General features: G+C 40.2%; 2 non-coding genes across 2 annotated transcripts; both read right to left on the bottom strand.

Moving 5' to 3' along the window:
* Positions 1–6,119: 6,119 nt before the first annotated feature.
* LOC139032093 (U6 spliceosomal RNA) lies at positions 6,120–6,226 on the bottom strand. The gene has a single exon (XR_011484639.1). It is a non-coding gene; the product is annotated as a U6 spliceosomal RNA (small nuclear RNA).
* Positions 6,227–9,700: 3,474 nt separating this feature from the next.
* On the bottom strand, positions 9,701–9,807 carry LOC139032084 (U6 spliceosomal RNA). The gene has a single exon (XR_011484633.1). It is a non-coding gene; the product is annotated as a U6 spliceosomal RNA (small nuclear RNA).
* Between the last annotated feature and the right edge of the window lie 16,455 nt (positions 9,808–26,262).

Below are 26,262 nucleotides of genomic sequence, written 5' to 3'. Positions count from 1 at the left end.
TCAGTAAAGAGTATACCTGCAATGCAGGAGACCCAGGTTCGATTCCTGGGTTGGGAAGATCCTCTGGAGAAGGAAATGGCTACCCACTCCAGTATTCTTACCTGGAGAATCCCATGGACAGAGGAGCCTGATAGGCTACAACCCATGGGATCGCAAGAGTCGGACACGACATAGTGACTAAACCACCACCATCTTTCTTAGCCAATTCCCTCTCTCAAAGATGTGTTTTTGAAAGATGTCACAGGGGTTTATCACTAGGAGACAAGACAGGACCACACAGCTGCCTTTTTGCTGTTTGAGTGTGAACTGAATTACAGATATGCAATGGCCAATCACTGACAACCTTCAAAAGAAGTGATGTGATTGGTCACTGATCATGTGTACATCAGTTACTTACATAGTAATTTGTGCACTAAAAAGCAAGCAGTAAAGTTGGTACTCTATGTAATTATACTCAGTTACCGTACCAGGATGCTGGAGAAGACTCTTGAGACTCCCTTGGACTGCAAGGAGATGAAAGCAGTCAGCCCTAAAGGAAATCAATCCTGAATATTCATTGGAAGGACTGTTGCTGAAGCCAAAGTTCCAATACTTTGGCCACCTGATGCGAAAAGCCAACTCATTGGGATAGATCCTGATGCTGGGAAAGATTGAAGGCAAAAGGAGAAGGGGGTGGCAGGGGATGAGATGGTAAGATAGCCATCACTGACTCAATGGACATGAATTTGAGCAAAATATGGGATATAGTGGAGGACAGAAGCGCGTGCTACCATCCATGGAATCACAAAGAGTTGGACATAACTAGTGACTGAACAACAACAACAGACTGTACCAGGGTAACAGAGTTTGAAACCATGTTGTTGGGAGATGGTGTTATTTAGCTATCCTGTGGTAACTGAATTTTGTGAGTATCAGAACCATGCAAAGACAAGACTAACTTGTCTTCTGTATAACTTACATGTTTTCTGTAGTATTAGTTGAGGGATATTAAATAAGTGGTTCTCAATATATTGCCTGAGTGGTAATTCTAGGACACTTATTTAACTGCAACATTCCACTGCTGAAGATCCTTGAGTGACTTTTTTGTACATGCGTGCATGCTAAGTTGCTTCAGTCATGTCTGACTCTTTGTGACCCTATGGACTTCAGTCTGCCTAGCTTCTCTGTCCATGGGATTTCCCAGACAAGAATACTGGAGTGGGTTGCCACTTCCTTCTCCAGGGATCTTCCTGATCCAGGGACTGAACCTGTATCTCCTGCATTGGCAGGCGTATTCTTTACCACTAGTGCCACCTGGGAGTGTTTTTGTACAAGATTGTGAAAATGACCACAATCCTTCATCTTCCTTGTAGCCAGACCCTTTACAGTATGACTTTTCAGCTCCTCTCATTAAGATGTGAAATCTGTTTCCCCTCTCCTCGAATCTTGGGTGACCTTGTGACTTGCTTCGGCCAATAAGATGCAGCAGTGTTCTGCCAGTGATTTGTACATTTCCTCTGACTCTCTTGAGACCCTCCTCTCTACTGTGTAAACACATGGGCAAACATAATCAGGAAAGGACTGGCCAACTAAATTTACACCAAAGTGCTCACACGACAGAATTATGAGCAAAGTAAATACAGTAAGTACCCTACATATGAACAAGTTCTGTTCTGAGAGCACATTCGTTAGTCCAATTTGTTTGTAAGTCTAACAAAATTAGCTTAGGTACCCAAGTAACACAATCGGCTATATAGTATTACATTGTAATAGGTTGATAATCCTTTTCACATAAATAATACATAAAAATGAATAAAAATAAAGAAAACATTTTTCCTCTTACAGTACAGTACTTTGAAAATTACAGTAGTGCAGTACAAAAGCTGGCATATGAGAACTGGCATTGAGTGAACAGGCAAGAAGAGTTCCTGACTGGAGGAGGGAGAGGAGGTGGGAGATGGCAGAGCTGAAGGATCGTCAGCAATAAGAGATGGAGGGCAAGCTCCAGCCTTAAATATTTTCCCTTTTGTTTCTATGGTCACCTCTTGGCGCTTCTTAGCAGTACCAGCTACATCACTGGTCTTTGACGCTTGAAATAAAGATACTGCACTACTGCGCTCTATGTAGTACTGTGCAGTGAAGTACACAAAAGCAAAGCCACTTGTAGAGGATGCATGCGTGTGACAATGTATGCCAGACACGTGAACTAACTCACATGACTGGACATGTGGAAGGACATTCAAATCTTTGAAAGTTTGCAACTTGAAGGTTTGTATATACAGGATTTGGTATATCTCTTTTTTAAGCCATTAAACTTTGGAGTAGTTCATTACATACTGATACATAGCTAAATATCCCCTTGTTTATAGGATCAGTTCTAACCACAAGGCCTCCCAGTCATGACTTGGACACCCCTAGCAAACAGAGAATTTCCCACCTGTGATAGGAACTTTCTCTACTTTTGTGTAATATGAGATGAAAATCAAAACAAAATGAAACAAAAGTTGGCACTGATAATTGCAGTTATGAAATCGTTGAATAGCACTGCGTTTTTTTTTTCTTTTTAAAACATCTTTCCTTCACTTAAGCTTTGTGAACAAAAGAAACAAGAGAAAAATTTGTAAAACAAACAACTCAAGCTTATATGCAAATAAGAATTGCCCTGGCAGAAAATATATACTCCATTATTTAATTTATAATAATATTTTCTTGCCAAATTATAGGTGAGTTATATAACCCCCAAAATTAAAAATAAATTCAAGACATTTCCACTACATAGAGTTGTGGGCCTGACTTTGAGATTATACTTTGATTAAACTATAAAAATCAACCTAATCAGATTCAAAATAATGTTCCTGGTATAATTATGACAGTCTATACTACTGATAATGTAATTTGTGTGGTCATTCTATACAATTTATTGTAGGTCCACCTTACTGAATAGCACTGTTTTTGAAAGGTTTTTCTTTACAATAACTGAAGTCTATTACCCCACAGTTTCTATTCATTGGACCCAATTTTGCTTCTTAGGGATACATAAAACAGTCTAAATCTCTCTTCCACATGGATGCTCTTATGTAAAGATAGCAATTGTGTGCCTCATGAGTCCTTGCCTCTTCATTCTGTTTCTAATACTGACATGTAATTTTCTCCAAATATTCTCGTTTTTTCCATTTCACCAAGTTATTCCTCCCCGTTGGTTAGAGTTTGTCTCAGAGTAACAATTCCCCTAGTCACCTCCTTTACATGATGGTACTGTTGAGCAAAGTCTGAAAATTTTTGGATCACTGCTTTTCAGTTGATTCAAGTCCAGCAGTTTTATAAACTGCACTATGAAAGCAGCATCCTTTCTTTTTCTCCATCTCGTCTGTGAGAGCAGAGACTCTAGAAATAATCCTGAAACTGTTTTGAGGACAGAAGAAAGTTAGAAGAGGCTGCTGTTGTTCAGTTGCTAAGTCGTGTCCGACTCTTTGCAACCTCATGGACAGTAGCACAGCAGGACACCTGTCCTGCTTCCCAGGTGGTGCTAGTGGTAAAGAACCCTCCTGCTAATGCAGGTAGACATAAGATACGCAGGTTCAATCCCTGAGTTGGAAAGATCTCCTGGAAGAGGGCACAGCAACCCACTCCAGTGTTCTTGCCTGGAGAATCCCATGGACAGAGCCTGGCAGGCTATAGTCCACGAGGTCACAAAGAGTCAGACATGACTGAAGTGACTTAGGATGCACATACTATCTCCCAGAGTTTGCTCAAACTCATGTCCATTGAGTCAATGATGCTATCTACCCATCTCATCCTCTGCCATCCTCTTCTTTTGCATTCAATCTTTCCCAGCATCAGGGTCTTTTCCAATGAGCTGGCTCTTCACACCAGGTGGCCAAAGTATTAGAGTTTCAGCTTCAGCATCAGTCAGCAAATTTGGGAAACTCAGCAGTGGCCATAGGACTAGAAAAAGCTAAAGTTCAAGTATGAATAATTACATTTGTTAGGCACAAATTGAGACTATTCTAGAATCATTTTTATCCAGTGTTCTTGTTTTCAGTTCAGTTCAGTTGCTCAGTCGTGTTTGACTCTTTGTGACCCCAAGGACTGCAGCACACCAGGCTTCCCTGTCCATCACCAGCTCCCAGAGCTTGCTGAAACTCATGTCCATTGAGTCAGTGATGCCATCCAACCATCTCATCCTCTGTTGCCCTCTTCTCTTCCTGCCTTCAATCTTTCTTAGCATCAGGAACTTTTCCAATGAGTCAGTTCTTCACATCAGGTGGCCAAAGTATTGGAGTTCTTGTTTTAGGTGGATTTTTATCCTTGGAGAAAGACCTGTTTTACTTCACATCTTGCTTATGTTTATTTAATGTTGCTGTTTGAGCCTCTAAGGTCATTTGTTGTTGTTCAGTTGCTCAGTCATGTCTGACTCTTTGCGACCCCAAGAACTGCAGCACCCCAGGAACTCAGGAAGGAAAGAAAGCTGCCATCTAGCAGCCATCAGATTGCAGCCATTCTCTAAGGTGAGCCCTGAGGATAGGGAGATCAGGATGTGAAAACATGATGCTGGCTTCAGATAGCTAGGTGGAATCTAGAAAAATGGTACAGATGAAGATATTTACAGGGCAGGAATATAGATGCAGATGTGCAGAACGGACTTGTGGACACAGAGGGGGAAGGGGAGGGTAGGACCAGTTGGGAGATTAGGATTAGATTAGGTAGGGATGTACCCTACCCTAATGTATAAAACAGATAGCTAGTGGGAACCTTCGGGAGCTCAGCTCAGAGCTCTGTGATGACCTTCATGGGTGAGATGGGGCTGAGAGGGAGGAAGGCCCAGGATGGAGGGGACGGATGAATAGATAGAGCTGATTCACTTGGTCATGGTACTGCAGAAACTAACACAACAATTATACTTCAATACAAGAAGAGAGAAGAGGAAGGAGACGCAGGGTTACTTAATCATTGTTGCTATTTCCTTCTTGCCAGAAAGGCCATTTGAAGCCCCGAGGCTCTTCTCTTCTGGGAGAGGATGTTACATAGGCTCTGAAAGAAAATCTCCATTTGATGTACATTATTAAGTTTGAGTTCCTGTAGCTCAGATAGCAAAGAATCTGCCTGCCATGCAGGCCACCTGGGTTCAATCTCCAGGTTGGGAAGATCCGCTGGAGAAGGAAATGGCTTCTCCTCTTGGAGAAGGAAACCCACTCCAGTATTCTTGCCTGGAGAATCCCAAGCACAGAGGAGCCTGGTAGGTTACAGTCCATGCGGTTGCAAAGAGTAGGACATGACTGACTGACTAACACAACCCTACTCAGTAAGTGAAAGGGAGGACAAACTATTAATGAGATATGTGGCTAAGAATGGACTGTAAGGAAATCCAGTTTTTTCTTCATTTGTATCATTAATCCCTGGTGGGAGGAAAGGCGGTTTTCTCCTTTTGTTTATTCCATTATATCTCTTCCTTGGAGAATTTTTGTGTTTTACTTATTTTGTCAAAATTTAGATGAAGGAATTTAAAGGATAGTACTCTTTTACTTCAAATACTTAGAGAATTTACTGAGTCATTTTTCTGGTCCAGTAGTAAATTAATTCCAGATGGAGTTTCAAAGAGCTTTTTTTGCTCAAGGTTTATATAATAATAAAACAAAAATTGCTAAGTCAGAAGATTCTGTTTAAAGCACAAGTTTTCTCTCTCACTCTGTCTCTTTCTCTCTCCAACTCCCATCTCTCTCTGTTTTTAATGCTCTACAGATATTTAACATTATTTCTGCTCCCTTTTTTGGACACCACCAAGTTTACACCACTTCCCTTTTAGGAAGGAAGAGATGACGAGTACAAATCCTGCCAAATGACACTGAGTTCCCTTGCAAACAGACTTCCATGACAGTTAGAAATGGTGAACAGAAGGCAGAACAGAACCTTATGCCTATTGAATGATATCCTGCAGACCCACTGCCCAAATTGCTTGCGGCCCTTTCTGATTTCATTCTTTCTTTTTTAAAAATATTATTTTACTGAAATATAGTTGATTTACACTGTCATGCTAATTTCTTCTGTACAGCAGTGACCCAGATATACATGCTTTACGGTAGACCCTTGTTGTTTATCCATCCTATATGTGATAGTTTGCCTCTGCCAACCCCAAACTCCCCCCAAATATGAAACGCTTCACAAATTTTTGTGTCAGCCTTGTGAACAGGCCATGTTAATCTTCTCCGTGGCATTCCAATTTTAATTTATGAGCTGCCAAAGTGAGCATCCTTCCTGATTTGTTTTTGCTCCCCAGTCATGGACCAGTAGTTATTTTTTTAGATGACTTATTCCCTTTGCTCTTGCTTCAGATTCAAAAGAGGAGTGTTTGAACTGTTAGGTAGTTAGACTAGGAAAAAGGAGTCCAAAATGGCGGTGGCTAAAAGACAAAGAAGGGAAAAGCCCTCGAAAATAGAACAAAGAAAGGTCCGAGGACGGGAATGAGGACCTCAGGTAAAACAAACAGCCTTCCTGGTTAGCCCAGTTTACATAGGTCAGGCTCAGGGGGAGGAGAAAAAACATATAAAAACAGGAGCCAAAATTGAGCCAGGGGCTTCTCTTCTTTTTGTGCCTTTTGGTTCGGCCTGCCCTCACGCCTGGAGGATGTTTTCTAAATAAAACCAAGCTATAACACTGGTCCGTCCATTGCTTCAAATTCTTGCTGTGACAGGACAGAACCGAGGAAATTATACAACTCGCCCGACAGAACTAACCGAAGTCTGCTTTTTTATTGTTAAATAAAATAGCTTTATTGAGCAGTTGTTTTTATATTTCACTGCATACTTTTTCACAACTGCTCTAAGCAGCATCAATTTTTAACCATTTCCCTTTTTATAATTTAAATTTTTATCAGAGAAATATAAATACTCAGATTTTAACATGGCTTGCGTGTCCACAGCCACATTCATCCCCACCATCATTTTTTCATCAGAAGAAACATTTGTTTCAATGAGCTATTCATGGGATTTACTTCCGTTTCTAAACAATATGCTCACACTACTATTTCTTGAGGTTTTTTTCCTTCTCATTTTACATATTCCCAGTTGCTTCCCACAAAGTCACCATCTTACACCTCCAACAGCTTCTCTAAACTTGAGCCAATCTTCTACCATCTAACCTCCCAATATAGTTATATAATCCTTGTTTTAATTTAAATTTATTTTTAATTGGAGGGTAAGTGCTTTACAATATTGTGTTGGTTTCTTGATCCTTTTAGTCAAATTAATATTCAGAGTTTACATTATTATGACCGTGTAAGCATTATTCGCAAATGAACCTGTGGTACATTTCCTTTCCTGTACAGTCACCCCGCCATAAGAGTTAATAATTGCCTTTTAAAGAAGGCATATTCTTTTTTTTTTAATGAACTATACTTGATACTCTTTATTTATCCATTCACCATTTATTCATTCATAACTCTTGAGAGCAGGGTAAATCTCCTCTTAAGTTATATGTATATATCAGTTAAGTAATTTGCTTTTCTTTCTGCCCACCCATCCCCCACCCCCATCCCCACCCCTTCCTCTTTCTGCGAACAGCTGTCCCCTGGAACTTTCTGACCTTCCATTCTAATGGAGATTGCTTGCCCTCTAGGGACTTCTCAGGAGGTGCATTGGTAAAGAATCTGCCTGCCAATGCAGGAGACACAGAAGATGCAGGTTTGATCCCTGAGTCAGGAAGATTCCTTGGAGTAGGAAATGGAAAACTGCTTTAGTATTCTTGCCTAGAAAATTCCATGGACAGAGGAGCCTGGTGGGCTAGAGTCCATGAGGTCAGTTGCACAGAGTCGGATATGACTGAGCACATATGCATCACCATCATCATGTCTAACACACAGCTCCTGTCCTGGGATTTTCTTTGCTTTCCTGTGTTGAAGTTTCTATTTTCTAGATCATACATCTCTTTCGGTTCACTTTCCATTGTGTGAAGAACCTCTTCTAGGAGCTTTCCAAGAAAGGACATATGATTGATAAAGTTCTTGAAAGTTTGAGTGTGTGTGTTCAGTCATGTCCAACTCTTTGCAACCCCATGGACTGTAGCCTGGCTCCTCTGTCTATGGAAGTTTCCAGTTAAGAATACTGGAGGGGGTTGCCATTTCCTACCCCAGGGGATGTTTCTGACCCAGAAATTGAACCCGCATCTGAGTCTCCTGCATTGGCAGGTGGATTTTTTTTTTTTTTAAACCACTGAGCTACCTTGAAAGTTGGGAACATTTGAAAATAACTATATTCCACCCTCACACTGATTAATAGTTAAGTTGGGAATTTAATTCTAGGTAGGAAATTTCCCCTGGGATCCTAAAGACATTGTTTTATTGTCTTCTAGCTTCTAGTATGAATGTTGAGAAGCCTATTTTTTTCATTCATCATCTTTTGTATATAAAAGATTTTCTGGGAGATTTTAGGAGTTTTTTGTTTTTTTTTTTTTAAATCATCTCTAGTGTTCTGACATTTCATGATTGTGTATCTTACTGTCAAGATTTTTCATTTATTTCATGATATTCACTGGGCTCTTTCTACCTTCATTTCCGAGTAAGCTCCATGAGATAAGGAATTTTACTGTTTTCTTGTTCACTGCCAAATTCTCACACCTGTCGCAGTGTCTGGTATAGTGAAGGCACTCACTGAAAAGGGAACAGTGAACTCATGACTAATACATAGGGGATTTTTTAGTTATACTTCTTTGTTTCTGCTCTGTCTTCTGGAACTCTAGTTCTCCTGTTTTCTAATTTTTCTCTCCTTCTATTTTAACTCTTTGTCTCTTTGTTCTGGACTTCCCTCGTGGCTCAGATGGTAAAAGCGTCCGCGACAATGCGGGAGACCTGGGTTCCATCCCTGGGTCAGGAAGATCCCCCTGGAGAAGGAAATGGAAACCCACTCCAGTACTCCTGCCTGGAAAATCCCATGGACTGATGGAGGAGCCTGGTAGGCTACAGTCCATGGGATCGCAAAGAGTTGGACACAACTGAGCCACTTCACTTTCACTCTTTGTTCTAATTTCTGTGTAATTTCCTTGGCTTTATCTTCTAAACCTTTTATTGCATTTCTAATACCTGTAATATTACACTTAACTGCCAAGATTTCTCTTTTTATTTTCTAAAAGTTCATTAGCACATTTTTTTTTTTGTTCTAAGGATATCTTAAATCTTATACAATGCCTTAAATCTTTGAGGATATCATTATATTTGCATTTTTTAAAAAGTGCTCATGGGTGGTGGTTTAGTCACTAAGTTGTGTTGGACTCTTTCTGACCCCATGGATTGTAGCCCACTAGGCTCTTCTATCCATGGGATTTTCTAAGCAAGAATACTGAAGTGGGTTGTCATTTCTTTCTCCAGGGGATCTTAAAAATGGTTTAATCAGATTGCATAAAGATTTCTTTAATGAAGACCGTTCAAACCCATACCAGAATATTCCACAGAATTTGTGGCACATGCAAATCAGGCATTTAACAGAGGATTTATTGAAAAAAAATTTTAATTGCTGTATAATTGTCTTACAATGTTGTGTCAGTTTCTGCTGTATAGCAAAGTGAATCAGCTACATGTGTACATACATCCCCTCTTCCTTGATTGCCTTCCCATTTGGGAAGGAATGCCACCCAGAGCATTGCGTAGAGTTCCCTGTGCTGTATAGTCGGTTCTTATAGGTTATCTGCCTTTTACATAGTAGGGTATATATGTCAGTCCCAATCTTTCAATCCAAAAAATATGAAATGCTTCACGAAGTTGAGTGTCATCCTTGTGCAGGGGCCATACAAATCTTTTCTGTATCATTCCAGTTTTAGTATATGTGCCAGTAAAGTGAGCACTGTCCTTGCTTGTTTTACTTTAATTTCCTCAAAAGTTAGATGCAAATGTCAATTTGCTTCTTTCAGGTTTAGCCCTCTAAGGCTTAGGTTTCAGGATTCTCTGTTCTGCTGTTACTTATCACTCATCCATCTGCTTTGTATATTCTCTTCTCCATTGAAATCTTTTTTTACCCTGTGACTTTACATCTTTTAAAGTTTCCTTCATTGCCATTCTAGAGGAGTTACGAGAGGGAATGGTGGTAAGTTTATGTTTTAATCTATCAGTTTAACTAGAATTTCCCACTACATTTTTCAGTGAAAAATCAAAAGGATTTAGGATTAGGTGACATTTTCATAAACATGAGCACAACATGGGAAAATTCTCTTTAATGATCATGAAGATTATATGTATACATGTGGCAGATTCACTTTGCTATACAGCAGGAAGAGAAGGGGATGACAGAGGAGGAGATGGTTGGATGGCATCACCGACTCAATGGACATGAACTTGAGCAAACTCCAGGAGTTGGTGATGGACAGCCTGGTGCACTGCAGTCCGTGGGGTTGAAAAGAGTCAGACATAACTGAACCAATCATGAAGATGGTGAATGGTCTTACTGTTGTGTTGTGATAGTAAAATACAGTGTTTCAGTAAACTGTCCTTTTTATGTGAAAAGGTGTTCTAGTTCTAGTAGGTTTATACAACTTTTGATGGTATTTGCAAAAATCCCCAAACCAAACTCATAATGAGGGCTTGTCTACCTGAAGTGGGGAGAAGACAAGAAAAGAAAAAGAACATCTCTAAAAATTATCCTTTCATATATATTAAATGTAGAAAAAAATAAGACTCAAGGTCATGGTCACTAACACTTTCATCCCAGAGTAACCACTTGGATGACACATCAGTTTGCTCCCTCTGGGAGGAGCTGTTTACTAGGAGTTTGTTGAATTCAAAAAGAAAGGGAAAGGAGTCATTGCTAGAAGAACAGATGATAAAATGTAGATGAAGTTTTGTTTCCCCTTAACAATCAACAGCAACTAATATCTAGAGCAGTGGCCTTTAACTTTTTAAACAACTTACTTAAAAATAGTTATGTGCAGTTAGTTACCCAGTTGGGTCCAACATTTGCAAGCCTATGAACTGTAGCCTGCCAGGCTCCTCTGTCCATGGAATTCTCCAGGCAAGAATACTGGAGTGGGTTGCCATTTCCTTCTCCAGGGGATCTTCCCTACCCAGGGATCGAATCCAGGTCTCCTGCATTGCAGATGGATTCTTTATCATGTGAGGCACTAGGGGAGCCCCAAAATAGTTAATATAAATCTAAATGGAAAAAGAATTTGAAAAAAGAGTAGATGCAGGTATACATATAACTGAATCACTTTGCTATACACCTGAAACTATCACAACATTGTTAATCAACTATACTCTAATATAAAATAAAGTTAAAAAATAGTTAATATTAACACATATTAAAAAGTCAAGTAGTGTTAAAGAGTTAAAAATATGTGCCCCTTCAGCACTTTTACTGTTCTTAGCTACTTCTTCTGATATTTACATGTGTATTTCAAGAAACATATATATCTATAATCATTAGATTCATTCATTTTAGGTATTGTTATTTGACTTCTGTGTTAGTCCAGAGCCTCCAAGAGGCAGACACAAAAGAGAAAACTTTATTCCAGGACGTGCCTGTGGGAAAAAATGGAAAGGGACCTGGAAGAAGGTTGGGAAATGCTGTTAGACAGCCTGCAGATCTTACTAAGTCAAGAGACAGAGAAGGGCAGAAGATGGGGAAGAGTCACCTTAGATCACAGAGCAGCCCTAAGGAAAGGCCAGCAAGGCCAATGGGGCGTCCTTGAGTCACAGTCACCCTTTGGAGGGATGCCCTATCTCCCAGTCATTGGCCGGGAGCAGCCCATGGGAAGAGTGACCTCCATATAGATATAGTGGTCAATTTCAAAGTGCAGCAACTATACCCACTGGGTAGACATGCTCCCTGCATCTAGAGGTCTGAGAGGGGGACAGTCCCATGCCTGTCATCCACTTCCAAGGCAACAGGTGAAGATCTTAGCTCCCTCACACAGAGCTCCTTCCCTCTTTTCTTCCCTCCGATAAATTTATATTCCAGTTTTGATTAAATCCATATTCAGTGCTTTTGGCTTCCCTGGTGGCTCAGATGGAAAAGAATCTGCCTGCAACACGGGAGACCTGGAGCTTCCCAGGTGGTGCTAGTCATAGATAATGCAATGTAAGAGACTCAGGCAGATGTGGGCTCCATCCCTGGGATGGGACGATCCCCTGGAGGAGGGCAGGGTAACCCACTTCAGTATATTTGCCTGGGAAATCCCATGGACAGAGGAACCTGGTAGGCTGCAGTTCATAGGGTGCACAGAGTTGGACATGACTGAAGTGACTCAGCATGCATGCAGTGCTTTTGTTTTTTAAAAAATATTTATTTATTTATTTGGTTGCACTGGGTCTTTATTGTGGCATGAGGGATCTTTAGTAGCGGCATTTGAACTCTTAGTTGGGTCATGTGGGATCTAGTTCCCTGACCAGAGATGGAATGCAGGCCCCCTGTACTGGGAGCACAGAGTCTGAGTCACTGGACCAGCAGGGAAGTCCTCAGTGCTTTCATTATAATGATTATGTAAGATTTTGCCCCTAGCTGAGTCAGATAACACATCATAGTTATAGTATATTTTTATGCTTTGCTTTTCCTAGAGATGATAATTAGGCCTCCCTCATGACCAGTGGTAAAGAATCCACCTGCCAATGCAGGAGGCTCGGGTTTGATCCCCGGGTTGGGAAGATCCCCTGGAGAAGGGAGTGGCAACCCACTCTGGCATTCTTGCCTGGGAAATCCCAAGGACAGAAGGAACCAGGTGGGCTACAGTCCACGGGGTCGCAAAAGAGTCGGACATGACTTAGAGATTAAATAGCAGCAGATAAGAATTGCTTCATTTTTTCCTACTCGCTTAGTTGTTTTTGAACTTATGGCTCAAGTTTCCCACAATGCCTAACAGGTTTGTAAGATACCTCTTAATACATATTTCCATATAGTAAACTTAGCAAATGCTAAGTTCAGCCATGGAATGGTAAATGTTTAACAGCTAGCTCTCTCAGGATGGGAGGGTTCCAAAATCTGATTTTTCGATTTTTCCCTTATCCTGTAAATACTGTAAATACCCTTCTTCTGTAAATAGTCCCACAATGGCAGATTTCATGCTACCAATGTGATGTCACTGAATGAAGAGTTGGGAAGAGTTAGCATACAACCACTGAGGACACCCCACAAAAATATGACCAGAGGGTTACTGGAAAGAAAATGTTTGAATCTAATAGCGTCCATAAGTATTAAAAATTAATTTTATAATTTTATTTGCCTTTAAATTTATTCTAATTCTGTTATGAATGCATTTTACATAAACAATTTACCTTACATTTTCATGTTTGAACATCTGTTGTCCTTGGGAATACTGAGAACATGACAATAAATTTGGTGCTTCTAATACTAACAAGATTGCTGGGAGAACTATCAGTAACCTCAGATATGCAGATGACACCACCCTTATGGCAGAAAGTGAAGGAGAACTAAAGAGCCTCTTGATGAAAGTGAAAGAGGAGAGTGAAAATGTTGGCTTAAAGCTCAACATTCAGAAAACTAATATCATGGCATCCGGTCCCATCACTTCATGGCAAATAGATGGGGAAACAGTGGAAACAGGGACAGACTTTATTTTTGGGGGCTCCAAAATCACTACAGATGGTGATTGCAGCCAGGAAATTAAAAGACGCTTTCTCCTTGAAAGGAAAGTTATGCCCAACCTAGACAGCATGTTGAACAGCAGAGACATTACTTTACAGATGATGACTGCAGTCGTGAAATTAAAAGATGTTTGATCCTTGGAAGAAAAGCTATGACCAACCTAGACAGCATATTAAAAAGCAGAGACATTACTTTGCCAACAAAAGTCCGCCTAGTCAAGGCTATGGTTTTTCCAGTAGTCATGTATGAATGTGAGAATTGGACTATAAAGAAAGCTGAGTGCCAAAGAATTGATGTTTTTGAACTGTGATGTTGGAGAAGACTCTTGAGAGTCCCTTAGACTGCAAGGAGATCCAACCAGTCTATCCTAAAGGAGATCAGTCCTGGGTGTTCATTAGAAGGACTAATGCTGAAGCTGAAACTCCAATACTTTGGCTACCTGATGTGAAGAACTGACCCATTTGAAAAGACCCTGATGCTGAGAAAGATTGAGGGCAGAAGGAGAAGGGGACGACAGAGGATGAGATGGTTGGATGACATCACTGACTCAATGGACATGAGTTTGGGTAAACTCCGGAAGTTGGTGATGGACAGGGAGGCCTGGCATGCTGCAGTTCATGGGGTCGCAAAGAGTCAGACACGACTGAACAACTGAACTAAACTGAACTGAATACTAACTTGATTCATCCATCTATCAACAACTTGGAGCTCAAAATAAGCTTTGTGGGGTTTCCCTAGCGGTCCAGTGGTTAAGACGCTGCATTCCCAATGCAGGGGACCCAGGTTCCATCTCTGGTCAGGAAAATAGATTCCATGTATCACAACTAAGCCCTTGCACAGCCAAAAAAAAAAAAAAAAAAAAACAAAACCCAAACAAACCCAAGTTGTGCTTGGAAGTAGCTGTTGGACTCAGTTGTAGCCAAAATAATGCAAGAGGAAGTAATATAAGTCGTTTAAAAGCATAGCCTATAAGACCTCCATCTCTTTTTTCACCTTCTGTTGATGGAATGCAGAATAAACCCTCTGGGAGGGCAGAGCCTCATAATAATAGCTTGGTTCCCTGAATGGATTTCATGTTGTAAACACAGGACTTGCTAGAACTCATTCTGTTCTGTCAATAACAAGATACTGAGTTTTTCAGATAACAGAACAAAACCACAAGTCATGCAGCTGTAGCAGGAGCACAGAAAGTTTTGACCTCAAGTAACACTCAGAGCCAAGAAAAGTTATGACCAATCCACACAGCATATTAAAGAGCAGAGACATTACTTTGCCAACAAAGGTCCGTCTGGTCAAGGCTATGGTTTTTCCAGTGGTCATGTATGGATGTGAGAGTTGGACCATAAAGAAAGCGGAGCTCTGAAGAATTGATGCTTTTGAACTGGGGTGTTGGAGAAGACTCTTGAGAGTGCCTTGGACTGCAAGCAGATCCAACCAGTCAATCCTAAAGGAAATCAGTCCTGAATATTTATTGAAAGGACTGATGCTGAAGGTGAAGCTCCAGTACTTTGGCCACTGATGCGAAGAACTGATTCATTGGAAAAGACCCTGATGCTGGGAAAGACTGAAGATGGGAGGAGAAGGGGATGACAGAGGATGAGATGGTTGAATGACATCACTGACTCAATGGACATGAGTTTGAGCAAGCTCTGGGAGTTGGTGACAGACAGGGAAGTCTGGCATGCTGTAGTTCATGGGGTTGCAAAGAATCGGACATGACTGAGTGACTGAACTGAACTGGGTGGTGCTATGAAAGTGTCACAATACAGTGACGAATGACAGGATAAAAAGGCTAATTCAGATGAGATGGTCATTGAAGCTGAGGTCTGAATGAAGCCTCAGCTGCTTTCCAAATGCTTCTTTTGACAAGAAGATTTTTTTTTTTTTACCATGCCACATGGCATGCAGGATCTTTGTTCCCCAACCAGGAATTCAACCTGTGCCCCCTGCTATGGAAACAGAGTCCAAACCACTGGACTGCCAGGGAATTCTTAAGGAGCATTTTTCAAAATATTGGCTCAGATGGTAAAGCGTCTGCCTGCAATGCGGGAGAGCCGGGTTCGATCCCTGGGCCGGGAAGATCCCCTGGAGAAGGAAATGACAACCCACTCCAATACTTTGTTTGGAAAATTACATGGATGGAGGAGCCTGGTGGGCTACAGTGCATGGGGTTGCAAAGAGTTGGAGATGACTAAGTGACTTCACTTTCACTTTTCTGTCAATGCTTTGTTAAAATATTGGACTTCAACACAGTGAAATGTTTAATATTTCTTCTCCCTAGTGCTCTGGCTAGAGAAGAGCATTAATAGATGAATCCCAGCCATACTTTACCAGCTGCTTTATAGGTATTAACCTATGATCTTCAGACTCCAGTTGAATTTAAAATCAAGAGAATAATAAGAGATGAGGTCAGAGTCAACAGATGGCCAGATTGTGAAGGATTTACTCTGAGACAACAGAGGAAGGCTCTGAACATAATCAGTCTTATGTTTAAAAAGATGACTTTGCCTGGTAGGAGATAGTGTAGGAGGCTCAGGAAGAAGCAAAAAGAACACTTAAGAGGCTGTCAGAATAGTCCAGGCAAGGCAAAATGATGACTGGAAGCAGGGTGGTGGCAGGACAAGTGGTGAGAAGTGGTTGAATGATGGGTGTGGTTCGTGTGGCACGTGGACAGGATTTATTGATGGTTTATATATGAAGATGGAAAATGACAATGATAACGCCAAGGATTTTAGCCTGGGAAGATAGAAGGATGAAGTTGCCTATCTACTGTGACAGGGAGGACTATCAGAAAAGCAGGTTTGTGAAAGAATATTGAGAGTTTGATGTTGGAAATGTCAAACTTGACATGTTTTTTAGACATTATATACTTTATTTATTAATTGCCAAAATAATTCTGATAGTAAGCATTGGTTGTCAATTTCATTTTACAGATGAGGAATCCAAAGTTGAGAGAATTTAAGTAAATTTCCCATCTTCCCACACTAGTAAATGTCAGAGACAAATTAGACCCTGAGTCTTATGGAATCTAAGCTTGGGGTTCATCCTACTACTACCAAACTGCGCTTACCTATTTGTACAAACTATTTTTCAACTTATTCTCTACCACCTAGAATTTTTTTGAGTTGCTTTCTGTACACATTTTTAAAAATAACTTTCCATCTCTGCAACCTAGTTACTACATATGGTCTGATGATTGAGAACGTGATGTCTATGTGATGACAGAAGCGAGGCAGAGATTGCGAAGAATCAAGTCTTCTCTGAGTTTCCAGTGAGCTCATGGATGCCTTGTTGAACCCTACATTCTCAGTTCCTTATACAGCTCGTGAAGACTGTGTGATGAAGTTATGTCTGAGCTGGGGACTTCTCCGGTGGCTTCAGATGGTAAAGAATCTGCCCACAATTTGGGAGACCAGGGTTAGGAAGATCTCCTGGAGAAAGGAATGGCAACCCATTCCAGTATTCTTGCCTGGAGAATTCCATGGACAGAGAAGCCTGGGGGGCTATAGTCCATGGGATCGCAAAGAGCTGGACATGACCGAGCTACTTTCACTTCTCTTCATAGGAATGGCAATGGTGTGTGTGACTTCCAAGTCATACTCAGAAGAAAACTGCTTTCCCTTCACTTCTTCTTTCCTACTTCCCTTGTGCTGGAACCAGGATGTCCTGAAAGACAGGGGACACACCATAGGGGCAGATGGAGAAGCATTGTAAAATGAGTCTGGGTCCCTAAACGACACTATAGAGCAGGGTTGGCCTCTTCTCCTGGACCTCCTAATAGTTTAGGCTTTTTTAAAATTAGTACCTTAAAAAATATTTTTATTTATTTGGCAGCACCAAGTCTTAATTGCAGTAAATGGGATCTAGTTCCCCGACTAGGGATTGAACCTGGACCTGCTGCATTGGGAGCTTGCAGTTGCAGCTACTGGGTCACCAGGGAAGTTCCTAGCTTAGACTTTTTAAACAAGAGAGAAATAAACCAGGTCTTTTGTGTAAGCCAGTATTAAAAGCAGCTGAACCACTGTCTTAGTGAAATATATCATATATTAATCTCAATACACCACAGGTTTCCAGGAGGCAGTATGGTATAGTAGTTTTAAAAAATGGACGCATTCTAGGGACTTCTGGTGTTCTAGTGGTTAAGACTCCCCGCTTCCACTGCAGGGTGTGCAGGTTCCATCCCTGGTTAGGGAACTAGATCCCACATGTCCCAACTAAGTCTGGGTACAGTCAAATAACTAAATAAATAAATATGAGTTCTATTGGACAGTGGCTCCAGTCCTGGGTGCATTACTCAGTAACTGTACATTCTGACCTCATTTAGTATGTGCATCAGGTCATTGATCTTAAAATAAGGATGACAAAGGGTTTCCTAGCTGGCATTAGTGGTAATGAACATGCCTGCCAATGCAGGAGACATAAGACATGAAGGTTTGATTCCTTGTTGGGAAGATTCCCTGGAGGAGGACATGCAACCCACTCCAGTACTCTTGCCTGGAGAATCCCATAGACAGAGGAGCCTGGTGGGCTCATAGGGTCACAAGAGTCAGACATGACTGAAGTGACTTAGCATGCACGCAAGGACAACAAAATCATCTATGTCTTAAAGGTTTTATGATAGTTAAATAATTTAACATGTGGAGAGCATTTATAGCACAGGTTAGGGATGGTAAGAGCTCACTAAATAGACATAAATATAGATAACCTTGAAAAAGGTGAGATGAAACTATTATCACTGAAAGAAAATAATGACCCAGAAGACATTTTATTTGAACATGGATGAGTGAGCATAAGGAATACTCCAGGGCTTTGCCCCTCTCCCTTCCCAGTTGTGGCAGAAAAAGTTAGGTATCCATGTAAATTCTGTGTTCCCTCTCCTAGGTATAGGTATCACCGGAAAGCAACTGGTCAGCCAAAGATTGTTTTATTCCAGGTGCTCTTGACTAGTTCAACACTGAGGCCTTTTTTAAAAAAAAAAAATTGTGATAAAATGTGCTCAACATGAAATTTATCTTTTTAAAAATTTATATTTTTAATTGGAGGATAACTGCTTTTCAATATTGTGCTGGTTTCTGCCACATATCAATATGAATCAGCCACAGGTATACACATGTCCCTTTCCTCTTGAGCCCCCCTCCCACCCACCCACCCTTCCCTTCTTATTTGTCACAGAGCACTGGTGTGAGCTCCCTGAATCATATAGTAAATTCTCACTGGCAGTCTATGATACATATGGTAACGTGTAAAATTCATCATTTTAAGTGTACAGTTCAATGATATTTAGTGCAGTCACGTTGTTGTACAACTATCACCACTCTCCATCTCCAGAACTTTTTCACCTTCTCAGACTAAAACTCTGTACCTTTTAAAGATTTAGTCCCTAGTCCTCCTCCCCTAAGCTCCTAATAACCACTGTTCTACTCTGTCTGTATTGGACTGTTCTAGATGCCTCATATAACTGGAAGTATACAGTATTTGCTCTCTTGTGTCTGGCTTCTTTTATTTAACATGATGTTTTCAAAGTTCATCCATGTTGCAGCATGTGAGATAATTTCCTTCCTTTTTAAAGGCTGAATAATATTCCACGGTATGGATGTAACACATTTTTGTTTTTTCAGTCATCTGTGGATCCAATGGGGCTGCAGATTTCTTAGAAGTGGGTGAGGCTTCTCTATTTTCTCCATTCTCTCTTTCACTATCCGCTTCAGAGAACTCTGACATCCTAGAAAACAGAATCACAAGACGGAAGAGCCGTGCACCCTGGAATAAGTATTAAAGCTGCCCTTTGACTAGACACACCTGCCCGGGTCCTTTATATGAATAAGAAACACACTTTCATTGTATTAGTTAATCACTGGAAATGTGGGGTTATTTGCTCCAGTATCTTATTTTACCACAACAAATATTATCAGGCTACTCATATTCCTTTATCTACTTGGCAGAACATATTTTGGTCCCTGATGCATAAGAATTTATTTTCATCTCTCCTTCCACAATTTCTTTGTTTCTAAAAAGTTACTGTCCCTTAAAAACCAGGAGGGCAATAACAGACTTCCCTGGTGGTTCAGGATTCAGGTTAAGAATCCACATGCCAGTGCAGTGGACATGGGTTAGGCCCCTGGTCTGGGAAGATCCCAAAGGCTGCAGCAATGAAGACCCAGCACAACCACAAATAAACGAATAAATGAAAAAATAAATAAAATTATATAGGAAAAGCAAGCAAGCAATAATGAAACAGATTTTCGCACTCCCCAGGCTCCCCCTCCCTTGCCACTAGAAGTAGGAATTGTGACTTCTTTTCCAGTTTCTACTCTAGATTAGCCCACTCTCAAACTGACTGAGCTAAGACAACCTTCTGGGTGAACAAGGGTCACGTTTCAGTTCCAGCAATGAATTTTGTTTAGCTGAGACTGAACAAAGTTCTTCACACCAAAATCCACTTGGCAGGGGCCTTGGCAAATCAAGAGCGTTTGATTTGACATTTGTGATGACTCCACTCCCAAATATGTTAGGTGTGTTTGCTTCTGTTTAAGCTTTGCCAGCCAAAGTTTATAATGCTCAACGTTCTGCTATTTAGCAAGTTCTGAAACAAAAGGGCAGCACCTTGTGTGAAGAGTATACAAACTTTGATACGGTGCAGCCACCGTGCAGCGATGTTACACAAGTGTTAATAAAACACGTTAACAGTTCCCCTGCTGATGAGAATGTGAGTCAGACCTAGATTCCCAGGATTCCCAGAGCCCTAGGCATCTTTGACTTTACTTCCCTCAAATCTATTTTCAGGCCGTGTCAAAAAGACAAGCTGTCCTCCAAGACATTCTTTAACTCAGGGGTCCCCAACCTCCGGGATCTACTGCCTGATGATCTGAGGTGGAGCTGATGTGATAATAATAGAAATAAAGTGCACAGTAAATGTAATGTGCTTGAATCACCCCTGCCTGCCCCCCTTACCCCAGTCCATGGAGAAATTTTCTTCCCCGAAACCAGTCCCTGGTGCCAGAACTGTTGGGGACCACTGCTATAACTGACAGGTGAATTTTCCTTGGATTCAATCTGGAATGATTAAAAAGCAGGTAATAACAAATTTGAAATGTGTGTTGGAAAAGTCAGGCTTCCCAAGTGGCACTAGTGGTAAAGAACCCGCCTACCAATGCAAGAGACATGGGTTTGATCCCTGGGTCAGGAAGATCCCTGGGGGGAGGGCCTGGCAACCCACTCCAGTATTTTTGTCTGGAGAATCCTACGCACAGAGAAGCCTAAAGGGTTACAGTCCTTTGGCTGTAAAGCGTCAGACACGACTGAAGCAGCTTTGCACGACTTAGCACAGATATGATGTGCAAAATGACTCCTTTGTTTATCAAAAAGTCGTTTAAAATTAGCTACAAATTAGCTATCACGCATTGCAAATGCAAAACTATGTGTTTATATATAGGCTTTTTACCCCAGTAGGGAAGCCAAAGCTTTCATCGGGGTTTCAAAAGATACTATGACTTAAATGGGTTGAGAACTACTGCTTTAGATTATATATTCAATTCAAGTAACTCTTTGCAAGCAGTCATTTCTTCATTAAGGAAAATTTTGAAGAACTTTTAAAAATTGAATTCAACTTTGAAATAATTTTTTAAAATTAATTTTTATTTATTCAACTTTGAAATTATTAACATACATCTTCACCAAGGGAAAATAACCATCTAACGCTAGATTTTATTAGTTTTGCAACCAGTGATTTCTCCTTTCCCCAATAAAAGAAACTTGGTTAAAGAAAATGTTAAGATTGATACATGTTTTATATAAACTTAACTGCTTTTGTACTTTTCGGGGAACTAAAGTTTTATTGTGTTTGCTCACTTGTTTATTTTTTGCAATTACTCTAATACTTCAATAAAATATTCCTTTCAGTGGTATTGAGTAAGGTGAGTTCAATAAGATAGTCATCTTTTCCTTAAATTTCTTAATTCAGCACACCTTCTCTGTAGCTACACTAATAATAAACACATTTCAGATTTAAACTCTGTTCTTTTAATAAAGAAAACATAACTCCTTTATAGAGTGTTTTGTTGTTTCATAGAACTATAATAATAACTTGTGATGATTTATTTAAAATTATTATATAATAACTTGTAATTTCTTTTATTTAGTCATTCAGTTGCATTATGAAAGAAGACAAAATAGGCAAGGAAAATTTTATTAGTAGTTGAATCTTTGCTTCAAAACTGTCATGTGCAAATGCCAATGGGCTAAGGCTCTTAGAGAAAGTTTCTTCTTACAAAGTTCGTAAAACCTAGAGATCGCAAATCAAAGCAAGTCAAGTGGACTGCTCTGTCCATTTCTCTGAAACTTGTTGCTTTAGTAGACTTCAGTGGAGTAGGAACCAGTAACGTACTCCAGTGTTCTTACCTGGAAAATTCCATGGACAGAGGAGCCTGGTGGGCTACAGTCCATGGGCTTGCAAAGAGTTAGACACGACTATGCATGCATGCAATTGTCTTCAAGAACAACTACCAGCACAGAAGAAAAGGAACCAGAGAGCACTAGCTCCCAGGGCTTAGGAATGATTAGTGAAGGCCTTGGGGACATAGTGGGGAAGGGAATGACTACTCATCTCTACAAGTCATATGTATTGTCAAAAATGTCCTTCAACCCAACATTCTAAAACATTTATATTCCAATTAAAAATAAATTAATAAATTAAAGTGTGCTTTGCCCACATTCAGCAAAGGTCACCTTGACCTTGAGGCATAATGGCCAGAATGTTGTCTAGAAATTGTCCAACTCAGACAAAATCAGCAGTGGTCTGTCTCTTTTACCGTGGATTAAGTCGTTGGCCACAAAGAAGTCTTACACTGAGGAGTCAGATTTCAGTGAGCTTGGTGAGAAACAGGAGATGCCTTTGGACTAATTGCTAATGTTATTGACACAAGAACACTTAATATCTTAAACTACATTTCGTCTGTAAAGATTGGCCTTCCCACCCAAAATTGATCATGCTTTCGATTCACAATGCACTTTGTTAGTAATTTTCATTGGCACTAACTCCACTTTTCCTTTGTGAACACTTATTTATAGGGTACTTGCTGTCCTACTCTATTGTAATCTTCTTTAAAGAATCACATCTTAATCTCTGATTTTTCTACATCCATTTCCTATCAAGTTTTAAAAGAAAATCAAGTTTTTAAAGAAAATTCATGCTGAATGAATATCTTTTCTTGTATAAACTATAGAAAAAAACTTGTTTGGTTTGAGAATAGTCTGTAAGTTGGTTACATCTGTTTATTTTATATGTTGGATATTATGTATGTTGGATTCACTAAGATGAAAAGGAACACTCAAATTTGCAATATTATTAGATAATTAGGTAGGCTAAAGCTATAATATTGTTTAAAGTATTTAATTTATATCATTCCCACTTGAATTCAGTATTGAGTGGTCTTTTTTTACTCTCACACAGAGTGTAACTTTGATGATTGAAAAATCGGGTATGTTTTCAGACCAGATCAAAGTGTGGGTAGGAGCTTGGAAAAGGGAGGCTGAAAAGAGAATGAATATAATGGAGGAGAAAGTGAGGGCTAAATGCACCAAAATAATTCAACAGAGTAAGAACTAATGAGTAAAGAGCCAACCAAAATAAAAATTCTAGCTCTTTGAACTAGATATTAGAATAGGCAACTTAGGTTTTGAGCTTTGTGCTAAAATAGTTATCTTAATTTACACAAATTAACTTCATATTTTTAAACACTTCATGTTTAAGAGTAGCTAGAGTGCAATAGGCAAATGATTTGGCTTTTCGTAAGTTTCTGATGTGAATTTACGACTATTTTTTACCTGCACATTGAATTTGTAAAGCTAATTTGAATGGGAAATGATTGCATCCTATGTAAGTCAGACTGTGATTACGGCTTTTTTAAAAATATATTTTTTTATTTGATTGTACTGAGTCTTAGTTGTGGCATGTGGGCTCTAGTTCCCTGACTGGGGATCGAACTCAGACCCTGTGCATTGGGAATGTGGTGTCTTAGCCTCTGGACCACTGGAGAAGTCTCAGTGATTACTGTTCCTATAAAAGATTCCTGCTGTAGAATGAATCTTTGTGTTCCTCCAAAATGTGTATGTTGAAAGCTAATCCCCAGTGTAAAGGTATTTGGAGATGGGGTCATTGGGAGATAACTAGTTCAGGGAGACAGAAGCCTTGTGAATGGGATTAGTGCCCTTATTATTATTATTATTTTATTGGAGTATAGTTGCTTTACAATATAGTTGTGCTATATTCAGTGCCCTTATTAAAGAGATCCTAGAGAAATCTCTCACCCCTTCGACGTCCCAGACTCCAGAATGATGAGAGATAAATTTCTGTTGTTTATAAGCCACCTAGTTTATGATATTTTTGTCATAGTAGCCTAAACAGACTAAGACAACTCCCATCAAATTTGTGTCACTTGATTTTCCTTCAATCCCAATCTTGTTGCAAGCAGTTGAGAGACAAATTTGACTGGGTGTAGCATACCCAATCAAATGAAGAAGGGATTTTCATTAGAACACCTAGCATATTTGAAGAAGTAAATTGAAGATGATGTGCTACCTAATAACTTTAGATACAAGAGGAAGCAAAAAGTAGGAAGTATGAAAAGACCCTTAGGGTGGGGTTGGAATTCCCTCCCTGTACTTTCTCACATAGTTTGTGAAGAAATAAGACCAGCAGTAACTATTGGTTTTGTTGTAATTATCATATATTTAGAATAGCCCAATTCTGACTTGGTGCCACACTAAATTCAAAGCTGATGTCCTAAAAAGCATGTCTCCCAAGGTCTAATGTACGTATCAATCACCCGAAATGAAAAAATGAAAGTGTTGGTTGCTCAGTCGTGTCCAATTCTTTTGTGACCTCGTGGACTGTAGCCCAACAGGTTCCTCTGTCCATGGGATTTTCCAGGCAAGAATACTGGAGTGGGTTGCCATTCCCTTCTCCAGGGGATCTTCCCAACCCAGGGATTGAAGGCAGATGTTCTGCATTGCGGTAAGATTCTTTGCTGTCTGAGCCACCAAGAAAGCTCCATCAATCACTAGGGGTCCTTTATAAAAGTACCGAGAAAAAATAAAGACTCTAATTATGCAAAGCTGGGGTGGGGCCCGAGAGTTTGCATTTCCAACATGATCTCACATGACCGTTGTGATGCAAGGGAATTGAGCCTCGCCTGGATGAGTTTTTGGGCATCATGTCCCATATAAGTGGGAATTTCAAGGTTAGATGTTACCTCATCTTTGTGAACATTTTTATAGGCATAATACAAGATTTAGATATGAGACTAACTGAAAAATTTTTTTTCAGTCATACATCTACTTTGGCACCCCTTTAAGCTATGCATACACCTGGAGAAGCCGGGCACTATTGCACATATTTATTTTTTGGTCATGCCATGCAGCATGTGGGATCTTAGTTCCCCAACCAGGAATCGAACCCATGTCTCCTGCACTGCAAGTGCAGAGTCTTAACCGCTGGACCACCAGGGAAGTCCCTGGACACTATTACTCTTAGACCTGGCCATGTAGGTACCTTGCCGCACTCCTGTGCCTCTTTGAAGTGCCTTCTTTGAAATGTTCTAAGTCCTCTTTGGTGCTGGCCCTGTCTCTCCGTTTGGGGAGCTGTCTGTCTCTGCTCCTGAGGTTGATCAGATGTCCTGAGGTGCTCTTGTATGTACAGCATAACCCTGGGGTTCATATCCAGATTCCAGTTCTAGAAGAGGTGTCTGGTGATCAGACTACTGCTGCTGGCTGACAAGTATTTCTTTTGCAAGATTGTGTGAAGTTGGGCAGCTGGGGTGATGCTGACATGCTGATATGGGGGTGATTCTCATTTATTTTGGATGTAGATCTAATTTAGGGATCTGCACTGTCTAAGGTCCACTGCTCAGGCCATATATGTGGACTCAGGCATCCACTTTCACTGTCTATGTGCAAACACTGTTGCCACTTCTGTTGTATAAACACTCAAGGGCTCTACAGGTGCTTTCAGGTGTCATTATGCTCCTTGCCACTGGTATTTAGGGCGGTTACCCCATCCCCTTGTAGGTTCTCTACCATGGATCAAGCATTCCTTTGGGAGTGAATACACTTATGGACTTTCAAGATTCTTTATCACAACAGGACTCTTCTTTTTCCAATTTTTCAAATAAAAAAATGTTTTAGCTTTTTGTTTTATATTGGAGTATTGTTGTTGCTCAGTTGCTAAATTGTGTCTGACTCTTTGTGACTTGTTAACAATGTTGTGATAGTTTCAGGTGAACAGAAAAGGGTCTCAACCATACATATACATGTATCCATTCTCCCCCAGACTCTTCTTCCATACAGGCTGATCAATGGACACTTCTGATTGATGTGGTGATACCATGTTCTCCCTGGTTAGTGTTAAGCTCTCCCAGATGAGGAACAGACATCCTTTGCATATATGAAGCTATTTATTTTGTTATGTCTACAATTCCCTTCCTGCTGATGATGGTGTATGAGAGACAAGGTGCAGTCAGTATTCAAAAAGATTACATTTTCATTTTTTTCAATAATTATTACCTAAAGAGTTCAAGGCAAGCTAAGTTAGAAGATGTGCTGTTTGGTGTTATTCTATAACATCTTAAATGATACATTTAACATGACCAGAAAACAAATTATTCACATTTTCTGCACTCTCGGTCAGGCTTGAATTTGTGGTTATTATCTA

Source organism: Odocoileus virginianus, chromosome 29 (assembly GCF_023699985.2).
Source record: "Odocoileus virginianus isolate 20LAN1187 ecotype Illinois chromosome 29, Ovbor_1.2, whole genome shotgun sequence".
NCBI classification, from domain to species: domain Eukaryota; kingdom Metazoa; phylum Chordata; class Mammalia; order Artiodactyla; family Cervidae; genus Odocoileus; species Odocoileus virginianus.
Note: the sequence above shows the minus strand (reverse complement) of the source record. Positions and strands in the feature narration are given on the sequence as shown.